This window comes from Saccopteryx leptura, chromosome 12 (genome assembly GCF_036850995.1).
Source record: "Saccopteryx leptura isolate mSacLep1 chromosome 12, mSacLep1_pri_phased_curated, whole genome shotgun sequence".
Lineage (NCBI taxonomy): Eukaryota > Metazoa > Chordata > Mammalia > Chiroptera > Emballonuridae > Saccopteryx > Saccopteryx leptura.
In genome coordinates this window covers 19,053,662-19,070,611 of record NC_089514.1, presented here as the reverse complement: position 1 = coordinate 19,070,611, position 16,950 = coordinate 19,053,662, and the positions used below count along the sequence as shown (strand labels likewise).

Sequence of the window (16,950 nt, the reverse complement as noted above, 5' to 3'; positions counted from 1 at the left end):
TGTTTAAGGCCTATGCATGACCAATAAAGCATTTTAAAATGAACATGACTATGAGAATTTCAATATCTAAGAAAGACAAAATATCAAAGATATTTGAGACTAAAATGAGACCGATATTACTCACAGTAATTACTCTATGTAATTAAATTACTCTGAACTTCCCTTCACACTTTAAAGCATTAACTTCTTGGAGATAGACCTAATTAGTGAATGTTGGTGCTATTATAAAAACACTATTTGCTTCTATGACTTATACCTATAAAATAGATATTAAAATCTATAGAAGAGATTTGCTCCTATTCCATTCATTTCTGCAGAAGACTAACAGTTTCCTTATGATCTAGGAAAGGCCCGAATGAACAAGACTTTAATGATGTCTAAGTCATTCCTAGGTATCATGAAAGTCATTAGAAAGGTGCTAAGGTTCAATCTAAAGAGAGCTTCTTATAGTAAAAGGCTACTCAGAATTTCTCAGGTTTAAGAGTATCTTCCTTTGCACTGTCATACATTATTTTTTTTATATTATATAACACACAGTGCATCAGGCACTGCAAAGCACTAAAGACTCAGAGGATTTATGTGAATGTACTTAGTGGATGAACCAGGTTGGACCCGGGGTCTCTGGGCTTTTAATTCAGTGCATTTTTCTACTTTACCATATGACATTTAATATAATCTTCTCTCTGAAATCATCAATGTTCCAACACTCGAGGAACCGTAATATTCCATCTTTTTAAATAAATGTTTTGTATTAAGTAGTTAAAAGGAACTATTTAGTGAAAAAGAAAAAAAACAATTTTCAAAAAAGCATTTGAGGATCAAAGAACACTTTAGGGAAATGCTTTAGGATTCCAAAGAAGAAATTAGACAGAGAAAAGTCCCTTTCATGTTCACTGGTGGGTAGATGAAAGTAAAAGTTCTGAACTAGGAAAGAATTCTGCAGCTCATTTGGATACATTTGCCTGTATGTCCACAAGGTAAACCACAAGGTAATATAAAAGAATGTTTCTGGGCAACATAATGGTCATAGGAGGATAGTTTGTGGTGTCACCACACAATTTCTTTTTATATTTATGCTGTTGATATTGACTTGCCTATTGGTCTCTGTCCTGACCAATTTTTCCAACATTACTGAGAATGTGAAGGTGTCAGAGCAATACTAGATTTGAAAGTGATTTTCAAATATGTTTTGTGCACATATAATCTCTTTGGGTCCATGGGGGTGGCATGAGGGAACTGACAGGTCCCTGTCAGAATAGACTATCATGCTGGGTTTCTTTTAACAGTTGAAAACTATAGAGAATATGATTGTTGTCACTCAAAAGTCAGAAAAATCAATGCTAATTTTACCGTGTCATTTTCCAGGAGGGTGAAAAGGCAGGCATTTCCTGACTAACAAATGACCGACTGGATGACCCACTTCTCTATGATCACCCTCTATCTTTCCTACAAAGGAAACTTTCCTTATCTAAATCCAGAGTACCTAACAAATTATTAGTGTCTAGTGGCTTCCATGAACAGTGTACTTCCGTGCCCCTAAATGTTAAGGAGACTGTGCGTTGATCTAATAACCCAATCACCATTTCAAACATTTTTTATTTTTGAGGCTGTATTCCTAGTTCCAAAAAAACTGACCTCCATGCAATTGATTAGGATTTTTGAAAGTATCCATGGTTTAAGCCTGAGGCATACACGAATAATAACAGTAAAGTGTGAGAGTGGTTTGAGGGACTGGATGGTATTTGTAACCGTTCTTTAAGTGCTCGTAGAATTCTGCTACAATAGTTAAAACACTGACATAAAAATCTAAACACCAGGATTCTCTTGACAGCTCTTCCACTTACTAAGTTTTATGACCTTGCTTCAAGACCGCTAACCTGAGCCACACTTTTCTGTGCTGGGAGTGGGAATAACTTCCAGTCCACCACATGTCAGTGTAGCGAGGGAGCAGAGTGCAGTTACAGGACACTGACTTCAAAGGGAGAAGTAGGTTTGGATTTTTCCTCCACCATTCACCACGGTAGAGAATGGTCCTTACCTTCCAAAATTCAGGGAGGGATTCAAAATAATAGGTGCCAGTAAGTTCTGGGCCAATGAATAATTGCAACAATCATAAGAGATGTGAAAGGTGCTTGAAAACTGTCGAGTGTTATCTAATACAAAGTATTATATTGTTAAACATAGGAATGTGAACAGCCTTTATGCGATTTAGATCACAACTTGAAATCATAACGTATACTGACCTTGTTGCTCTTTTGCTGTCTGTGTTCCTGACTATAACAACTCTATCTAGAATCTAGACCAGGGGTCCCCAAACTACGGCCCGCGGGCCACATGCGGCCCCCTGAGGCCATTTATCTGGCCCCCGCCGCACTTCCGGAAGGAGCACCTCTTTCATTGGTGGTTAGTGAGAGGAGCATAGTTCCCATTGAAATACTGGTCAGTTTGTTGATTTAAATTTACTTGTTCTTTATTTTAAATATTGTATTTGTTCCCGTTTTGTTTTTTTACTTAAAGTAAGATATGTGCAGTGTGCATAGGGATTTGTTCATAGTTTCTTTTTATAGTCCGGCCCTCCAATGGTCTGAAGGACAGTGAACTGGCCCCCTGTGTAAAAAGTTTGGGGACCCCTGATCTAGACCATGCGAAGTCAGGGCTTTGTCTACCTTGATTATGACTTGACTCCCAGCCCCGACAACCGTATCTGACACTTAGTAATATAATAGCACTAATCCAGCACCCACATACCAGGCACTTCATCTTCATAGCAACCCGTGATCTAGGTGCTATTATTAGGTTACAGATAAGCCAACCATGGCATTGATCAATCTCGCAGCCAGGAAAGGGCAGAGTCGGGGTTTTAACTCACACTGGCTCCAGAGTCCACTCTCTTAAATGCTCCGTTTTACTGGTGATAAATATTTGTTTAACAAATTAGTGAACCACCATCTTCTTCCACAACTGTTCCCAACAACTGAACCGTAAAAACATTAAGGGTACAATGTTAGTTAAGCCCATTTTATGAAGAAGGGTGGTCATTTTCTTTTGTGCTCATACAAAGAGATCGGGAAACCTCCTTGGAGCATCAAGGAGAAAATGGGCCCATTCTCTGAACGTGACTGAGGACAGATTACACAGGACGGCGAGAAGCAAAGAGATTGCTTACTAAGCCTCAGCCGGCTTTGGGTAAAAGGAGTTGTGGCATTTTCTGCTCCAGTTCAACCCCACAGAACACAGGCATACCTCTGGTAAGCTGCGGGAGTACATTGTATCCAAAGGACAAGTCTGGCACTTGGAGCTCTGTCTCCCAAAGAACAGACCCAAGCAAACTGCTGGAGCTAATGTCTATCTAGGAAGCCAAACTCACCTTTCCTAGATTGTATTCTTTCTTTACATTCTGCGGGTTCACTCAGCTTCGAACTTTCTGTTTTCTCTACTCAGAAGCAAGCACTCTCCAGCCTTGGTGGTGTTTGCACGCAAGGTCAGCTCATGTCGTAGAAGAACTGTGAAACAACTGTGTCACAAACCCCTCAGCCTCAGTTCCCTTGATAATATTTGTGTTTTCTAAGTTACAAGTCTGTTTTGTGCCGATGTGAAGTGATGCAGCAATAACTATAACTTGCTCAGCAAACGTAAACAATATTGTAGCCGTTCTCGTAGACCGAGGGAGGCGAAACAGCAGTGGTTAAAGGCAGAGAGCTGGAGCCGCACCGCCTCGCGCAGACCCACGGGCACTGCACCCTCCTGGGCCCTCCTCCCAGAAGTGATGACAATAATACTTTATTTAACATTAGTGGTTTGCAAAGGCTAAGAGTTAACACATGTAATGTTCCTACAACAGTGTCTGGCATGTTACGACAAGGTCTTAATACATGTTAATTGTTATATATTTATAAAATTGACACACAGTACTTAAATATAGATGTATATGAGATTTCTTCCTCTCCCTAATAAATATTTCATTCTGCACTCCTCCTGGTCTATTTTGCCTTCATTTATCATCTGAATATAAATGTCTTTTACATTTATAAATAACTCTTAATCATCCCAATTTTGAATATTCATGAAGTACCCTTAAATTCTCAAACACATAATAATGTGTTCTTTTTCTGAGGTCTGTATCTGGCTTCTGTGTTCTAGAAGGACCCAGAAACTCAGGTGAGAGTGAACTTTATGACCTAGTGAATTTACATCTCAATCATGTAATTCATCATCCTATTCAAGCTTGTTAGAGCTTTCCATTGTGCTTAGGAGGGTGGGGGTGAATGGAGGCTTGGATGCTAACTTAATACTTACAAATTTGATTTTTGTTTTTCTTATTGAGAGGAGGGAAGGCAGACAAGGCAGGCTCCCGCATGGTACTCCCCCCCCCCCCCCCCCGCACTGGGATCCACCCAGCAAGCCCCCTACAGGGCAATGCTCTGCCCATCTGGGGATGCTGCTCCATTGCTAGGCAACCAAACTATTTTAGTACCTGAAGCAAGGCCATGGAGCCATCCTCAGTGCCTGTGGCCAACTCACTCAAACCATGAGTGCAGGAGGGGAAGAGAGAGAGAGAAAGAGAGAAAGAAACAAAGGAGAAAGGTGGAGAAGCAGATGGTTGTTCCTCCTGTGTGCCCTGCCTGACTTGGAATTGAACTCAGGACTTCTACACGCAGCACCAATGCTCTACCACTGAGCCAACTGGCCAGGGCCAAATTTGATTATTCTAAAAGCCTTAGAATCAAATAGCAATGATGTCAGCAGTCAACTATACCTGTAGATTAACAAGATTCTTTAGGTCTGAATTTCTACTTCCAACTATTTCTAGGAATTTTTACCTAATTGGTCATTGGGAAATGTGACCACGTTATTATAAAATTAGCTTCTCCAAACCTGTGCCTCCCGTCTGCCCTCCATCTTGGTAATGGTATCATCGTCACTCAGCTGTGTGGCTACCGTTCAAGCATCATCGCTCCTCTTGCTCACGTCACATGCAAAGTTTTCCCCGTCTTCCTCATACTGTCGCCAAAACATCTCTGGGGTTTATCCTTCACTTTCCAGTCCCTCCTCTTTCTTAGATTAGTTTCTTATGGCCACCTAAGTAGGCTACTTGTTTTCAATATCTTATATAGTATTCTTTAAAAAAATTTTTTTCAATCATTTTATTAAGCACAAATAAAAGAGTACTTACGAGGCACAATCAGCTATGTTTTTGGAACCTAGCAGTATTTTATGATACCTGTTTTAGATCAAAGAGGAATGTTTCTTTCCTTTTTTTTTTTTTTATGTGAGAGGAAGGGAGATAATGAAACACTCTCCTGCACATGCCCCACCAGGATCCACTGGGCAACCCCCATCTGGGGCCAATGCTTAGACCAACCAAACTATCTTCAGCACCCAGGCCAATGTTCTAACCAATAAAGCCACTGGCTGTGGGAGGGGAAGAAGGAGAGAAGGAGTGAGAGGGGAAGAGAAGAAGTTGGTTGCTTCTCCTCTGTGTTCTGATCAGTGATAGAAACTGGGATGTCTGTACACAGGGTTGATGCTCTATCCACTGAGCCAACCGGCCAGGTCCTCCTTAATTCTTTATTTCAGTATTTTACATTCTGATCATATCACCTTCTTGCTGAAAACCTTTGAAAGCTCTCTCCTACTTACAGTAGAAGGCCAAAGTGTCTCCTCAGCATGGCACCCAGGACCCCTCACAGCCTGGACCAGCACACACTTCAGCTCACCGGAACCAATCCCTCCGCACGCCCTCTGCTCTTGTCGTGGGGGCCCCTTCTTCTCTGCACGCAAGTTCAGACACCTTCGCTCTCATTCAGTTTGTTCTTTCTTGCCCATCTTTATTTATGCTTCAAAAACTGTATTCATCCTTCAAAAAGGAAAACCTACCAACATTTCCTTCCTTCCTTTTTGAGGAATACAGTTTCCATGTTGCCATGGCAACAGAATAGCCATTACCACGTTGTTTTAAAATTGTTGCTAAATCTTCGTGTTTATTAAGCTACATTGCCACCTTATTACAGAAAAAATGGTGTTTCTTGCCTCTGGTCTCTAGATTCCTAGATACCAGGGCCTGAGGCAAAGCTAACTTACTAACATTTTGTTGGGATGTATAATATCAAGGAAGCAAGAGGGAAGGAGAGAGCGAAGTGATTACAGGACAAAAGTGAAGTAAATACTAAATGACATGTTACTGAACTGACCACATGGAACCACTGCCTCTGAGACCAGCCATCTCGAAAAGAACGGCGAGCCAAGAGCCATTAAGAGTCGCCCCCCAAGACACTAACTCCCCTGCCTCTGAAGTGTGTCACCCCGCCCTTTGGGCAGCCACCGTACAAGCCTGAGCCCCCCTGGGTGCAGTCAGGGTGGACCTCGGAGCTGGGGGTGAGCTGCGAGGGTGCCCATCAGTCAAGGCCTCATCTTCTCCCAGGGGAGGCAGAGACGAGTGTTGTTGTCAGACACTGGTGGTGACCGTGAAGGCCTTGTTGCCTTGAGGCGAAGTGTGAGTCAGAAGACAGGAGGTGCCGACATATCTCGGTGGTGGGGATGCATGAGCCAGGTCCAGTCCTCTCCTCTCCGTACCCTGGTGCACCACGTGGTCAACGTGTGATAAGTGTCTACTGTATGAGGAGTAACAAGGTCGCCGTCTTCACTGCTGTCCAATGTCACCTGAGGCAAACCCAGATTACCTAAATTTTACTTGGAAGTACAATTGCAGAGGAGTACCATGGACTGGGTAGCGCTAAGTGCCAAATACTATACGAAGCCCTCTTCTTCTCCATGGGACTCTTCTAGTCTGATCTTCCCAATATCCTATGACAAGTATTCCTGACATCATTGTATAGATGAAGAAACTGAAAGGGTGAATTTCTTATTCAAGGTCCCACGCCTATTAAGTCATAGAGTCAAGATTCTACCCCGGCTGGCCCCAGCTCCAGATATTTTATCCGGTTTCCCCAAATATTTCCTAATATCCTGCCTAACTCTATTCTGCTGAAGAACGTCAGTTCTAAAACTGGAAATGAGCATAGCTTGCATCATTCTTTACACTAAAAAGACACAATTCCTTAGCAACCTCCTCTCTAAAGCCTGAAACAACACAGAACTTTACGACCCCGGTCAAATCCATTATGGTGCAGATATGCCCTGACATTTACAGTCACAACAAGTCATAGTCAACTGTTTTTACTTCCCAGATTAAAATAGGACAAACGATTGATTCAAGCTATTTCTTTAGAAATCTTCAGGAAGTTTTGGAGGATCAATGGACTGACCTGCTGCTGAAGTCACAACAGGCTGCCTGTCCTTCCCTGAGAAGGGGAGAATGCCCTTCGTCTGCAGGAGGGCTTCTCCCCTGTGACTGAATTACTCTAGTGATCAGGCGTTCCCTGGATTTCTCCACACAGGAGGGATGTTGGGATGCCCCAAAATAAGCCTATGTCCTGACTGCAGGGGACAGAAATGTGAAGTTGATGTCAATGTTCACTAAGTATTGAATTAGCCAAGGAATCTGATCCCTGTTACATTTTAGTATAGCTCTAGGAAAAGCATATTTCATATCAAAAACATTGTCTGAAGGAAGCCATGTAGTATACCTGAAGCCGGATTATTGTTCGTTTTACAAAACGTGCCTCTCTTAGGAGTCTTAGTGAATCCCAAATTTGCATTCCTAAATTATATAGCAAAAATTTTTCCGAGCCACTTTCTGAGTCTTATTTTTGCCTTTCCCATAGTAAAAATGCTTTGATGTATGCAAGAAATACAAAATATAAATATACTATATATATAGTTGCTTATTTATGAGTCAAAACAAAGTAGTAAAAGGCTGAATACAGATCCCAATGACTAAATGGCTGCAGGGATTTCAGGCCTATTTTATTCCTAGCTTTACTTGAAAAGATGATAAGCTGAGGAGGCACAGACTTACCACACAGTGTCTAATGTGTGAGCCACATCCCACGTGTCCTCTGGCCTACTGGTTGAATGTCGAGTCACACAGACACGAGTCAGAATCCAGGCTCCCACACTGACTGATAGCTGATTGCATATTCCAATCTCTCTAACCCTTATTTGTCCCATCTGTAAAATGGTAGTAATAAAAATACCGGCCTTATAAGACCATTGTAAGGGTTAAATGACTATATTTATAAAGCACTTAGCATGTCTAACTCAGAGCTATTTGACAATTATCACACATGTAGATACCAGGGATTGCTTAAAAACATATAGTGACTTGGATTTTTTTTTCTTTTTTTTTTTTGCTTACTATGTCTCTCAATAATGTTTAAGCTCTTAAGGATAAAGAAGAGAACAAGAAACTGAAAGTCATTTGAATTCATATGAATAAAAAAAATTTAAAAAACATTACCATCTTATTGAAAAAAAAGAGTTATTTGAGTCAACACAGAAATGGTTGTTGAAATCCTGAAAATTCAAGGGGTCTCTGAACTACAGAGCTGTTATGTTATGTCTTTGGCCCTCAAGAATCCTAAAGACTAGATAGGGAGAAAAAAAAAACAGAAAGAGGCCCTGGCCGGTTGGCTCAGCGGTAGAGCGTCGGCCTGGCGTGCGGGGGAACAGGGTTCGATTCCCGGCCAGGGCACCTAGGAGAAGCGCCCATTTGCTTCTCCTCCCCCACCCCCTCCTTCCTCTCTGTCTCTCTCTTCCCCTCCCGCAGCAAGGCTCCATTGGAGCAAAGATGGCCCGGGCGCTGGGGATGGCTCCTTGGCCTCTGCCCCAGGCGCTAGAGTGGCTCTGGTCGTGACAGAGCGACGCCCCGGAGGGGCAGAGCATCGTCCCCTAGTGGGCAGAGCGTCGCCCCTGGTGGGCGTGCCGGGTGGATCCCGGTCGGGCGCATGCGGGAGTCTGTCTGACTGTCTCTCCCCGTTTCCAGCTTCAGAAAAAAAAAAAAAAAAAAAACCCAGAAAGAAGAGTCCACTAAAAAGAAACTAAGAAAGTTACAGAGTTTTTAAAAAAGAATTATAACACAGTGGCATGGGGATTTGACCAAATGAGAGATTTTCAAAAGAACATTTCCTTCACTCATTTAAATATTCACTGAGCTTATAATATATGCAAGGCTCAACATGTTCTCTGCCTTTAAGAGAATTTCAAGATGATAACAGGGTTATCCTAGTGGAAATGCATGCGAGGAAATGGGAGGGAGCACTCCAGCTGCTTGGGAAGGGGCTGGCAGGCGAAGGAGCCTTCAGGAGGGAGGAACAGGCGGACTGAACTGAAAAGGTGAGTAGTAATTGGATGCAGAGAAGGAAGAACAAGGCATCCCAAACAGACAGACCTGTGTGCACAAAGCCACAGAGCCTTGTCCTGCCCGGCACACTTGAGGCATTGCAAGTTCGAGGTTGAGTGGAAGGACCAGTGTGATGAAAGAGTGGGCTGTAGTTCTTCCTTCAGGGCCTCTGCCTGCTGTGAGCTCTGCTCGGAAGGTCTGCTCAGCTGTACTGCGGGCACGCGTCCTTGTCATCCAAGTCTCAGCTCAAATGGCACAGCCCCCGAAAAGTGTTTCAAACCAGTCAGCTCAATTAGCCACCCTCTCACTGCCCAGCAAATCAACCTATTTTCCTTCTGTGAACAGATTTTATTACTAGTTTTTTATTTCCCCTATTGGCTTATCTGTTTGTTTACAGACCATTTGTCCTTATTAGTTTCTTAAAAGCAGATACCTCTCTTGGTGACCACAGTGTCCTCACTGCCTAGAATTCTGCTGCCACAGAATAGACAACAAATATTTGGTAAATTAATGAAGTATTGTAGGCTGGACCCGTAAGCGAGGGGCACAGTACAAAGGGACTTGTGAGCTGTCATAAAGATTGTTTGTGTATTCAATAGGTGAAGAGAAAGCACTGACGATTAATAAGTAGGAAAATATATTACAGAATCGGTTTCCTGTTAGAAGCTCACTCTTAATTACGTAAAAGATGCATTTCAGAGAAATGAGACTAGTTTGAAATCTACTGTCGCAACTAATCCATGACATTTGCAGTGAGGAGGCAAAGATGTTACCAGTTAAAAACAAGTTTTAATCGAAAGGTCCGGAGGGGGAGGAGACAGGAGGGCCAGCGAAGAGTCCAGACTGACTCTCAGATCCACGCTGCGCACACGAGACTTGAGCACTGGGTGTTCTAAGTTAGAAGGAAGTCAGTCGTGCCAGAGGAAGGCGAGAGCCCAAAGAAACGAAAACAGAGGGAAAGTTGTGGCAATGTGGCCTCACGGGTGACATTCCAGAGTTCAGATGGGGGATTAAGTCTCACAGAACACACAGCCCACAGGGCAAGCTTTGTCCACCCCAGCTTCCCGTAGTCACCCCCCCCCCCCAGGTCGATAAGTGCACACCCCCCACCAGCAGGACACACTTCAGGAGACAGTTCTAGAAATGCACAAGCCTGGAGGAAGGTGTGGGTCAACTGGACAGAGAATCCCAGAATCCTGGGTTCCTGGGAAAGGGGCTGTCATGGGTTCCACCTGGCCCATCCCTGTGGCTGTGGAGAGTCCTTGACCAATGGAAAGAAGCACAAGAGCAGGGGGCCCGGAGCAGGGGCCACTTCTGGGTCCAAAGACCGATGGATTGCAAGAGAAACTCCAGAACTTACGTCCTGTCATCCTGAAACCCCACCGAAATAAAAGCAAAAAGTTTCCTTCCCCAGAAGTCCCAAACAGGTCTGGCTGTTCCTCATTCACTCTAAGTGGTCACGAGCCCGTCCTGTGTAGGCACCAAGCACTCTGACCACGTGGTCAACTCTCTGACCTGACCAGGGCGTGCTGCACCCCGGGGAGGGGTGAACCCGTGGCCTGAGAAGGGAGCTGGGTGGAGGAGGTGCGGTGCCGGTGAGGTGAGATAAGGCGAAAGGGTGCTGAGGGGCGATGACTTCTCGTGTGCACTCGGGACATGAAGCCAGATTCCGGGGTTTCATGGGGCGGAAAGCGAGAGGAACTGGAATGTATGAAGCAGCATGCAGTGTGGCCGTGAAAGGAAAGGAGAAACAGAATCAGAGCGAAGGAAAGGGCGTTCGGTCTGATCATAGTTTCGCAAGGTAGGGAAAACCTGCGCGTGTCTGAATGTAGAGGAGAGCTTAGAACTTGAAAGTACTTGTAACATCTGCGGTTCAAATGCCGATTCTGATGCAGCAGGTGTGTGGGCGGGGCCGGCCATTCTGCATTGCAGACAAGCTCCTGTTGGAAAGCTGCCGGTTCACGGACCTTGCCTTCAGAAGTGAGGTGACAGAAAATGAAGTGTCAGAGAAGGGCCTGGATTGAGGTTGAGTCAAAGACCGAAGAGATGAAAACTAGAGACTCCCAGATAGTGCTCCTCTTTCAGCTCCTTCAGAGAGCCATTTCCTCAGCAGGGAGGCGCCGGCAGTCCTGTGGAGCAATCTGGGCACATTCCAAAGTTCTCTGAAGAATACTTTGAAGAATATTCAGACAAGGCTCACCTAGTACAAGCAGAAAGCAGGGAGGTTGAGCCTGTTACTCTCTCGTCCTTCCTACGCCCACCCTCAATGAAAACAAAGCTTGTGTGTGGGAGGGGGAAGGCCCATCCATATGCATGTGTGTGTGTGTGTGTGTGTGTGTGCGTGTGTGTGTGTATGTGTGTGTTGTGGGCATGTGTGCACACATGTGTGTGTGTGTACGATGAATTATTTTGACAACCTAGAAGCTGACCACAGAGTTTCAATCACATTCATTGTTAATGGTCCCTAATGACTTAATTTTCAATCAGTCATATAAATAATGAAACTGAGTGAATTAGGGCTTCACAATGTCTTCCTTCTACAACTCAAAGAGATCTGAAAACCATATAAATTGGCCAAGTAATGAGGTGTCAGCACCTTAGGGTGACAATACTAAAAAGTACCTCGTTAAAATAAGGAAGTAATCAGTAGTGAAAATTTATTTCTGCAATTTTTGAACTGAAACAAAAATTAGGTCATTTTTTTTCCACAGATCTTGACCTCAGCAATGACTTTTCTGAAACATTAAGTAGGGTATGTCGTGACAAACATTTTCAATAAAGCATTTTAACTGAAGTTTCAAAATGCTCTTTTATAACAAATCGACCATGGCCAGTGTCTCAATTTACTGTTGGAAAAGAATGCATTCTTGCAGGTAGAGACTGTGGATCCTAAGATTTTACCTTGACACGTCATTCTTTGGAGAGTATTCCAGAAATACAATTTGTCCTTTAGTGTCTTGAAGACCTGGTACAATTTGAGTAGAATTTTCCCCCCTTGCCTCCTGGATATTCAGTTCACTTAATGCTCATCTCATTGTTTGGAAACAGAAAAGTAAAACAGAAATCATAGGACTATGTCTCTAAATCCTGTTGTTTTGTCTCTGCAAATAAGGTTTTTTTCAAGTCTATATTGAGTCACTAAATCCCCCTCCTCCTATTTCTCCTACTTCCCATGTTTGGTCTTTCATTTCCTTTGTCTGGACCTATTTCTGACTGGCTGTGCAAATGACTGTCTCACCTCATTTTTTCATCTCAGCTTAGACGTCACCCCTTCGGAGAGGTTTTCTTCATTTCCCCTCCATAAAAGGACATTCTGTTATTCTCTTTCACAGCCTTCTACTGAATCCCATCACAGCAGTACTCATAATTTATACGTATTTGCTTACTTGGTTATTTTCTGTCTCCTCTTTAGACTGCCTAGTGCCTAAGCTCAGGTAGATATTTTCCCTTGTTTTTGGCTGTAAGCCCGAAGCACACATATATTGCATACAATTTACTTGCATAATGTGTGTTAAATGATTCTAGGAAGAAGGAACATCCCATAAGGTCTTTTAAATCAGGAATTTGCGCTTTAATTTCTACATATTTCAGATTTGTGGCTCTATGCTTGACCCAGAGTTGACGTTCAATACATAGTGGTTGAGTTAATGAATGCATAATCAGAGAAATGTTTGCAAATGTGCATAATTTCATTCTTGGCAGCCGCAGGAGACAGAAGAAGCAGGGACCAGAAAGTCGGGCTATAAAGTCCGTGTATCCACCAACCACAAGTACCCTTTTGATTATGGTTGATATTTATAAGGCATTTCCCTGGTCTTTCCAAACATAACCTACAGATGCTTTACTGAGAGTACTTTGTTTCAAAAACTCCTGCAACAAAAAAAATTATCTAATTTTCTCCAAGGTTTCAGTTTACATCAACCTGTGCTATTATGTGCTGCAACTTCTCTGTTGAGTTCACGGGGATCACCCTCAGAAAGAGTGGACAGATACTCAGAAAAACCACGATCTTTCACCACACTGGACTGCTTTCCCCTGACCATGATCAATGACCTCCCTCAGACATTCCACGCCTCTTGCCAGGCAGTTTATTTTATTATCAATTTATTTATTTTGTTACTTTTCACTTAGAACCTGATCCACACGTTTACTTTTCAGAGTAAAAGACTTACACGGATGGCAGTGTTTAAGAGTTGAGGACCTAAGTCCAATTGCTAGGGTCCCCGTCTAACTCCCCTGATTACATGTATGACCTTGAGCAAGATGTTTAACCTTTTTAGGACACCTGCCTACAACATGAACATAATGTTTAACTCATGGGATTTTTGTTTTTGTTAAAAAAAAAAAAAAAAAACTCGTGTAAAGTACTTTGTATATGCACTGTGCCAGGAAGTTATTGGTGATTACTATTCCTAGTACCTGGGACGTAGTAAGGGCTTGCTACTAGCAATTATCAATTTTATATTCTTTTTTTCCATTGTAGAGGGAAACTCCCAGGTACAGTATTTGAAAAAGGTAGAGGGGGGAAGAAAAAGCATTTGGCACTTGCCTTGGGGCCTTTCAGAAGCTCCGAATACCATCATTACTCTTTCCTGATGAAACAGGATACCAGAGCACAGGAGGGAGCTCACCTCTCCCCAATATGCCGGAACTCTTGGGAATGGGAAAGCTTCTTCACAGTTGTACTGAGAACCCTGTGTTTTCTGTTTTGCAAAGTCATTCTGTCGTATTTTTTCTATATCTCTTGGCCTGCCATATTTTACACGAATGATTAAATGTTAACACTATTAGATAACAATGTCTTTGAAATTAATTGGAGTAAGAGAATGGTGATAAATCTTTAGTTATAATAGCATTTTAACAATTCATCAGCCATTGTCATGGTCAAACTATCGTCATGATAAGTTCACCAACATACTGTGTGTGTGTGTGTTCATAAGTGTGTTAAATATACTGGATTAAGTCCAAAGACCAAGATGGATAAAAGTATACTTTCTGATTATATCTCCCCCAGAATGCCTCAATTCCACCTTCACTTGAAAACAAAATACAGCTAACCAATTCATTCCCAAAGTTACTATTTAAAATACTCTATTTCTCTATAACGCTTTGAAAATCTCTTATTACATTATAGATTTTTCAGTTATTTATGGTCTATTTCCCTTGTTAGAATTTAAGCCTATGAAGACAAATAATTTGACTATCTAATTCATAGTTGTATCTCTAGCACATAGTGAGTGTTCAATAAATATTATATTTTGGAATGAATAAATACCCCTTTAAAAAATCTGTGAAATATTGAGGCACTATATTTATATGCAGAGCACAAACTCTAGTCAAATTACTGGTTGAGCTCAGAACAGTGTGGTGTGGCATAAATATTAGCCTGAGATCTGGATTTTAAACTTGGTTCTGCAACCAAATGTGAGAATTTAGGCAAAAAGGGTATGGCTTTCATATCTGCCCGATGACACAGATGATAGGAAAGCCTTTTCTCTGCTGTGTTTGATTCAGTTCACTTAAAACTATACCTTGTTGGCCCTGGCCAGTTGGCTCAGCGGTAGAGCGTCGGCCTAGCGTGCGGAGGACCCGGGTTCGATTCCCGGCCAGGGCACATAGGAGAAGCGCCCATTTGCTTCTCCACCCCTCCGCCGCGCTTTCCTCTCTGTCTCTTTCTTCCCCTCCCGCAGCCAAGGCTCCATTGGAGCAAAAATGGCCCGGGCGCTGGGGATGGCTCTGTGGCCTCCGCCTCAGGCGCTGGAGTGGCTCTGGTCGCAACATGGCGACGCCCAGGATGGGCAGAGCATCGCCCCCTGGTGGGCAGAGCGTTGCCCCTGGTGGGCGTGCCGGGTGGATCCCGGTCGGGCGCATGCGGGAGTCTGTCAGACTGTCTCTCCCTGTTTCCAGCTTCAGAAAAATGAAAAAAAAAAACAACAAAAAAAAACTATACCTTGTTAACTGCCCATTAACAGATTCAGATAGTTTGTTTTGGGGGTTAGGGTTATGGGGGGGGGGGGGGCGAAAAGCAGATGAGTAAGAGAGAAAGACACTCAGCGTCACTACACAAATCTTTACATCCAGGAAGTTATTGGTGACTAACAGAAAGAAAGACAGGATAAGCAGTGAGGTCATTCACTATCCTATTACGATCTATAGAAAAATGAGTTTCCTCTTTTGATTCTCTGTTCTGCAAACTAAAACTGGTAAGAATTCAAGGCAAATCTATGAAATTGTCAAAAATAATGAAGCTGTTTATAGTAGAAGAATTTAAAGTATTTGTTTATTAATGTATGACTTGAAGTATTGCTACTTTAAACCTTTATTTAAGCCTTTATTCGTTTTTAGAGAGGGAAGAGAAAGAGAAAGAGAGAAGGGGGGGAGGAGCAGGAAGCATCAACTCCCATATGTGCCTTGACCAGACAAGCCCAGGGTTTTGAACTGGCAACCTCAACATTCCAGGTTGACATTTTACCCACTGTGCCACCACAGGTCAGGCTACTTTAAGCTTTTTTTTTTTTTTTTTTGTATTTTTCTGAAGCTGGAAACGGGGAGAGACAGTCAGACAGACTCCCGCATGCGCCCGACCGGGATCACCCGGCGCGCCCACCAGGGGCGACGCTCTGCCCACCAGGGGGCGATGCTCTGCCCCTCCGGGGCGTCGCTCTGCCGAGACCAGAGCCACTCTAGCGCCTGGGGCAGAGGCCAAGGAGCCATCCCCAGCGCCCGGGCCATCTTTGCTCCAATGGAGCCTTGGCTGCGGGAGGGGAAGAGAGAGACAGAGAGGATGCACGCCAGGCCGACACTCTACCGCCGAGCCAACTGGCCAGGGCCTACTTTAAGCTTTTTAATTAAAGCTAATAGAAACACAAAAATCAGCATATGAATATATAGACCTAATTCCTCCCGTTCATTATTCCACTGGTTCAGATTGCAATTTGTTTTGATACTAGGTATCTTTCACTAGAAAACTCAATGAAAAGCACAAGCTGCAATTGTCTTACTTTGGCTTACCTAAGAAAAGTTCCTAGCTAGTTTACTCCCACAATAGATGTGTGGCGTTACAGAAAGTTTGCGAATAAGTGTTAATGAAGTGTATTTAGTTGTTCTCTGAGTATTTGGAAATCCTACATTACACATGGTTTGGAGAAAAATAATGGAAATTAGGGTAACAGGTGCACGCTTTAAAATTTTAAATAGTATTCCATTGTCTAAGTGCCAAATGCAATGCAATTTAATGCTTTGAAATAAAATTATAAAAACCCCAATTGTAGCCCTGGCCAGTTGGCTCAGCAGTAGAGCATCAGCCTGGCGTGCGGGGGACCCAGGTTCGATTCCCGGCCAGGGCACATAGGAGAAGCGCCCATTTGCTTCTCCACCCCCCCCCCACCTCCTTCCTCTCTGTCTCTCTCTTCCCCTCCCGCAGCCAAGGCTCCATTGGAGCAAAGATGGCCCGGGCGCTGGGGATGGCTCCTTGGCCTCTGCCCCAGGCGCTAAAGTGGCTCTGGTCGTGGCAGAGCATCACCCCCTGGTGGGCAGAGCATTGCCCCTGGTGGGCGTGCAGGGTGGATCCCAGTCGGGCGCATGCGGGAGTCTATCTGACTGTCTCTCCCCGTTTCCAGCTTCAGAAAAATACAAAAAAAAAAAAAAAAAAAAAACCCAATTGTATAAAAAAAAAATCAAATTTCACAATGGTTTCAGGCCTGAATATA

At 43.4% G+C, this 16,950-nt stretch overlaps 1 protein-coding gene across 3 annotated transcripts in view; it reads right to left on the bottom strand.

Moving 5' to 3' along the window:
• MACC1 (MET transcriptional regulator MACC1) overlaps positions 1-16,950 on the bottom strand; it is a 203,505-nt gene that overhangs the window by 65,889 nt on the left and 120,666 nt on the right. The window contains exon 1 of one of the 3 annotated variants that reach the window (XM_066354195.1): positions 3,368-3,408. The exons of the other annotated variants lie outside the window; for them this stretch is intronic. The gene's annotated coding sequence lies outside the window, so the exon portion shown is untranslated. Of the gene's footprint in view, positions 1-3,367; positions 3,409-16,950 lie in introns of those variants that run through there. 3 annotated transcript variants of the gene reach the window in all.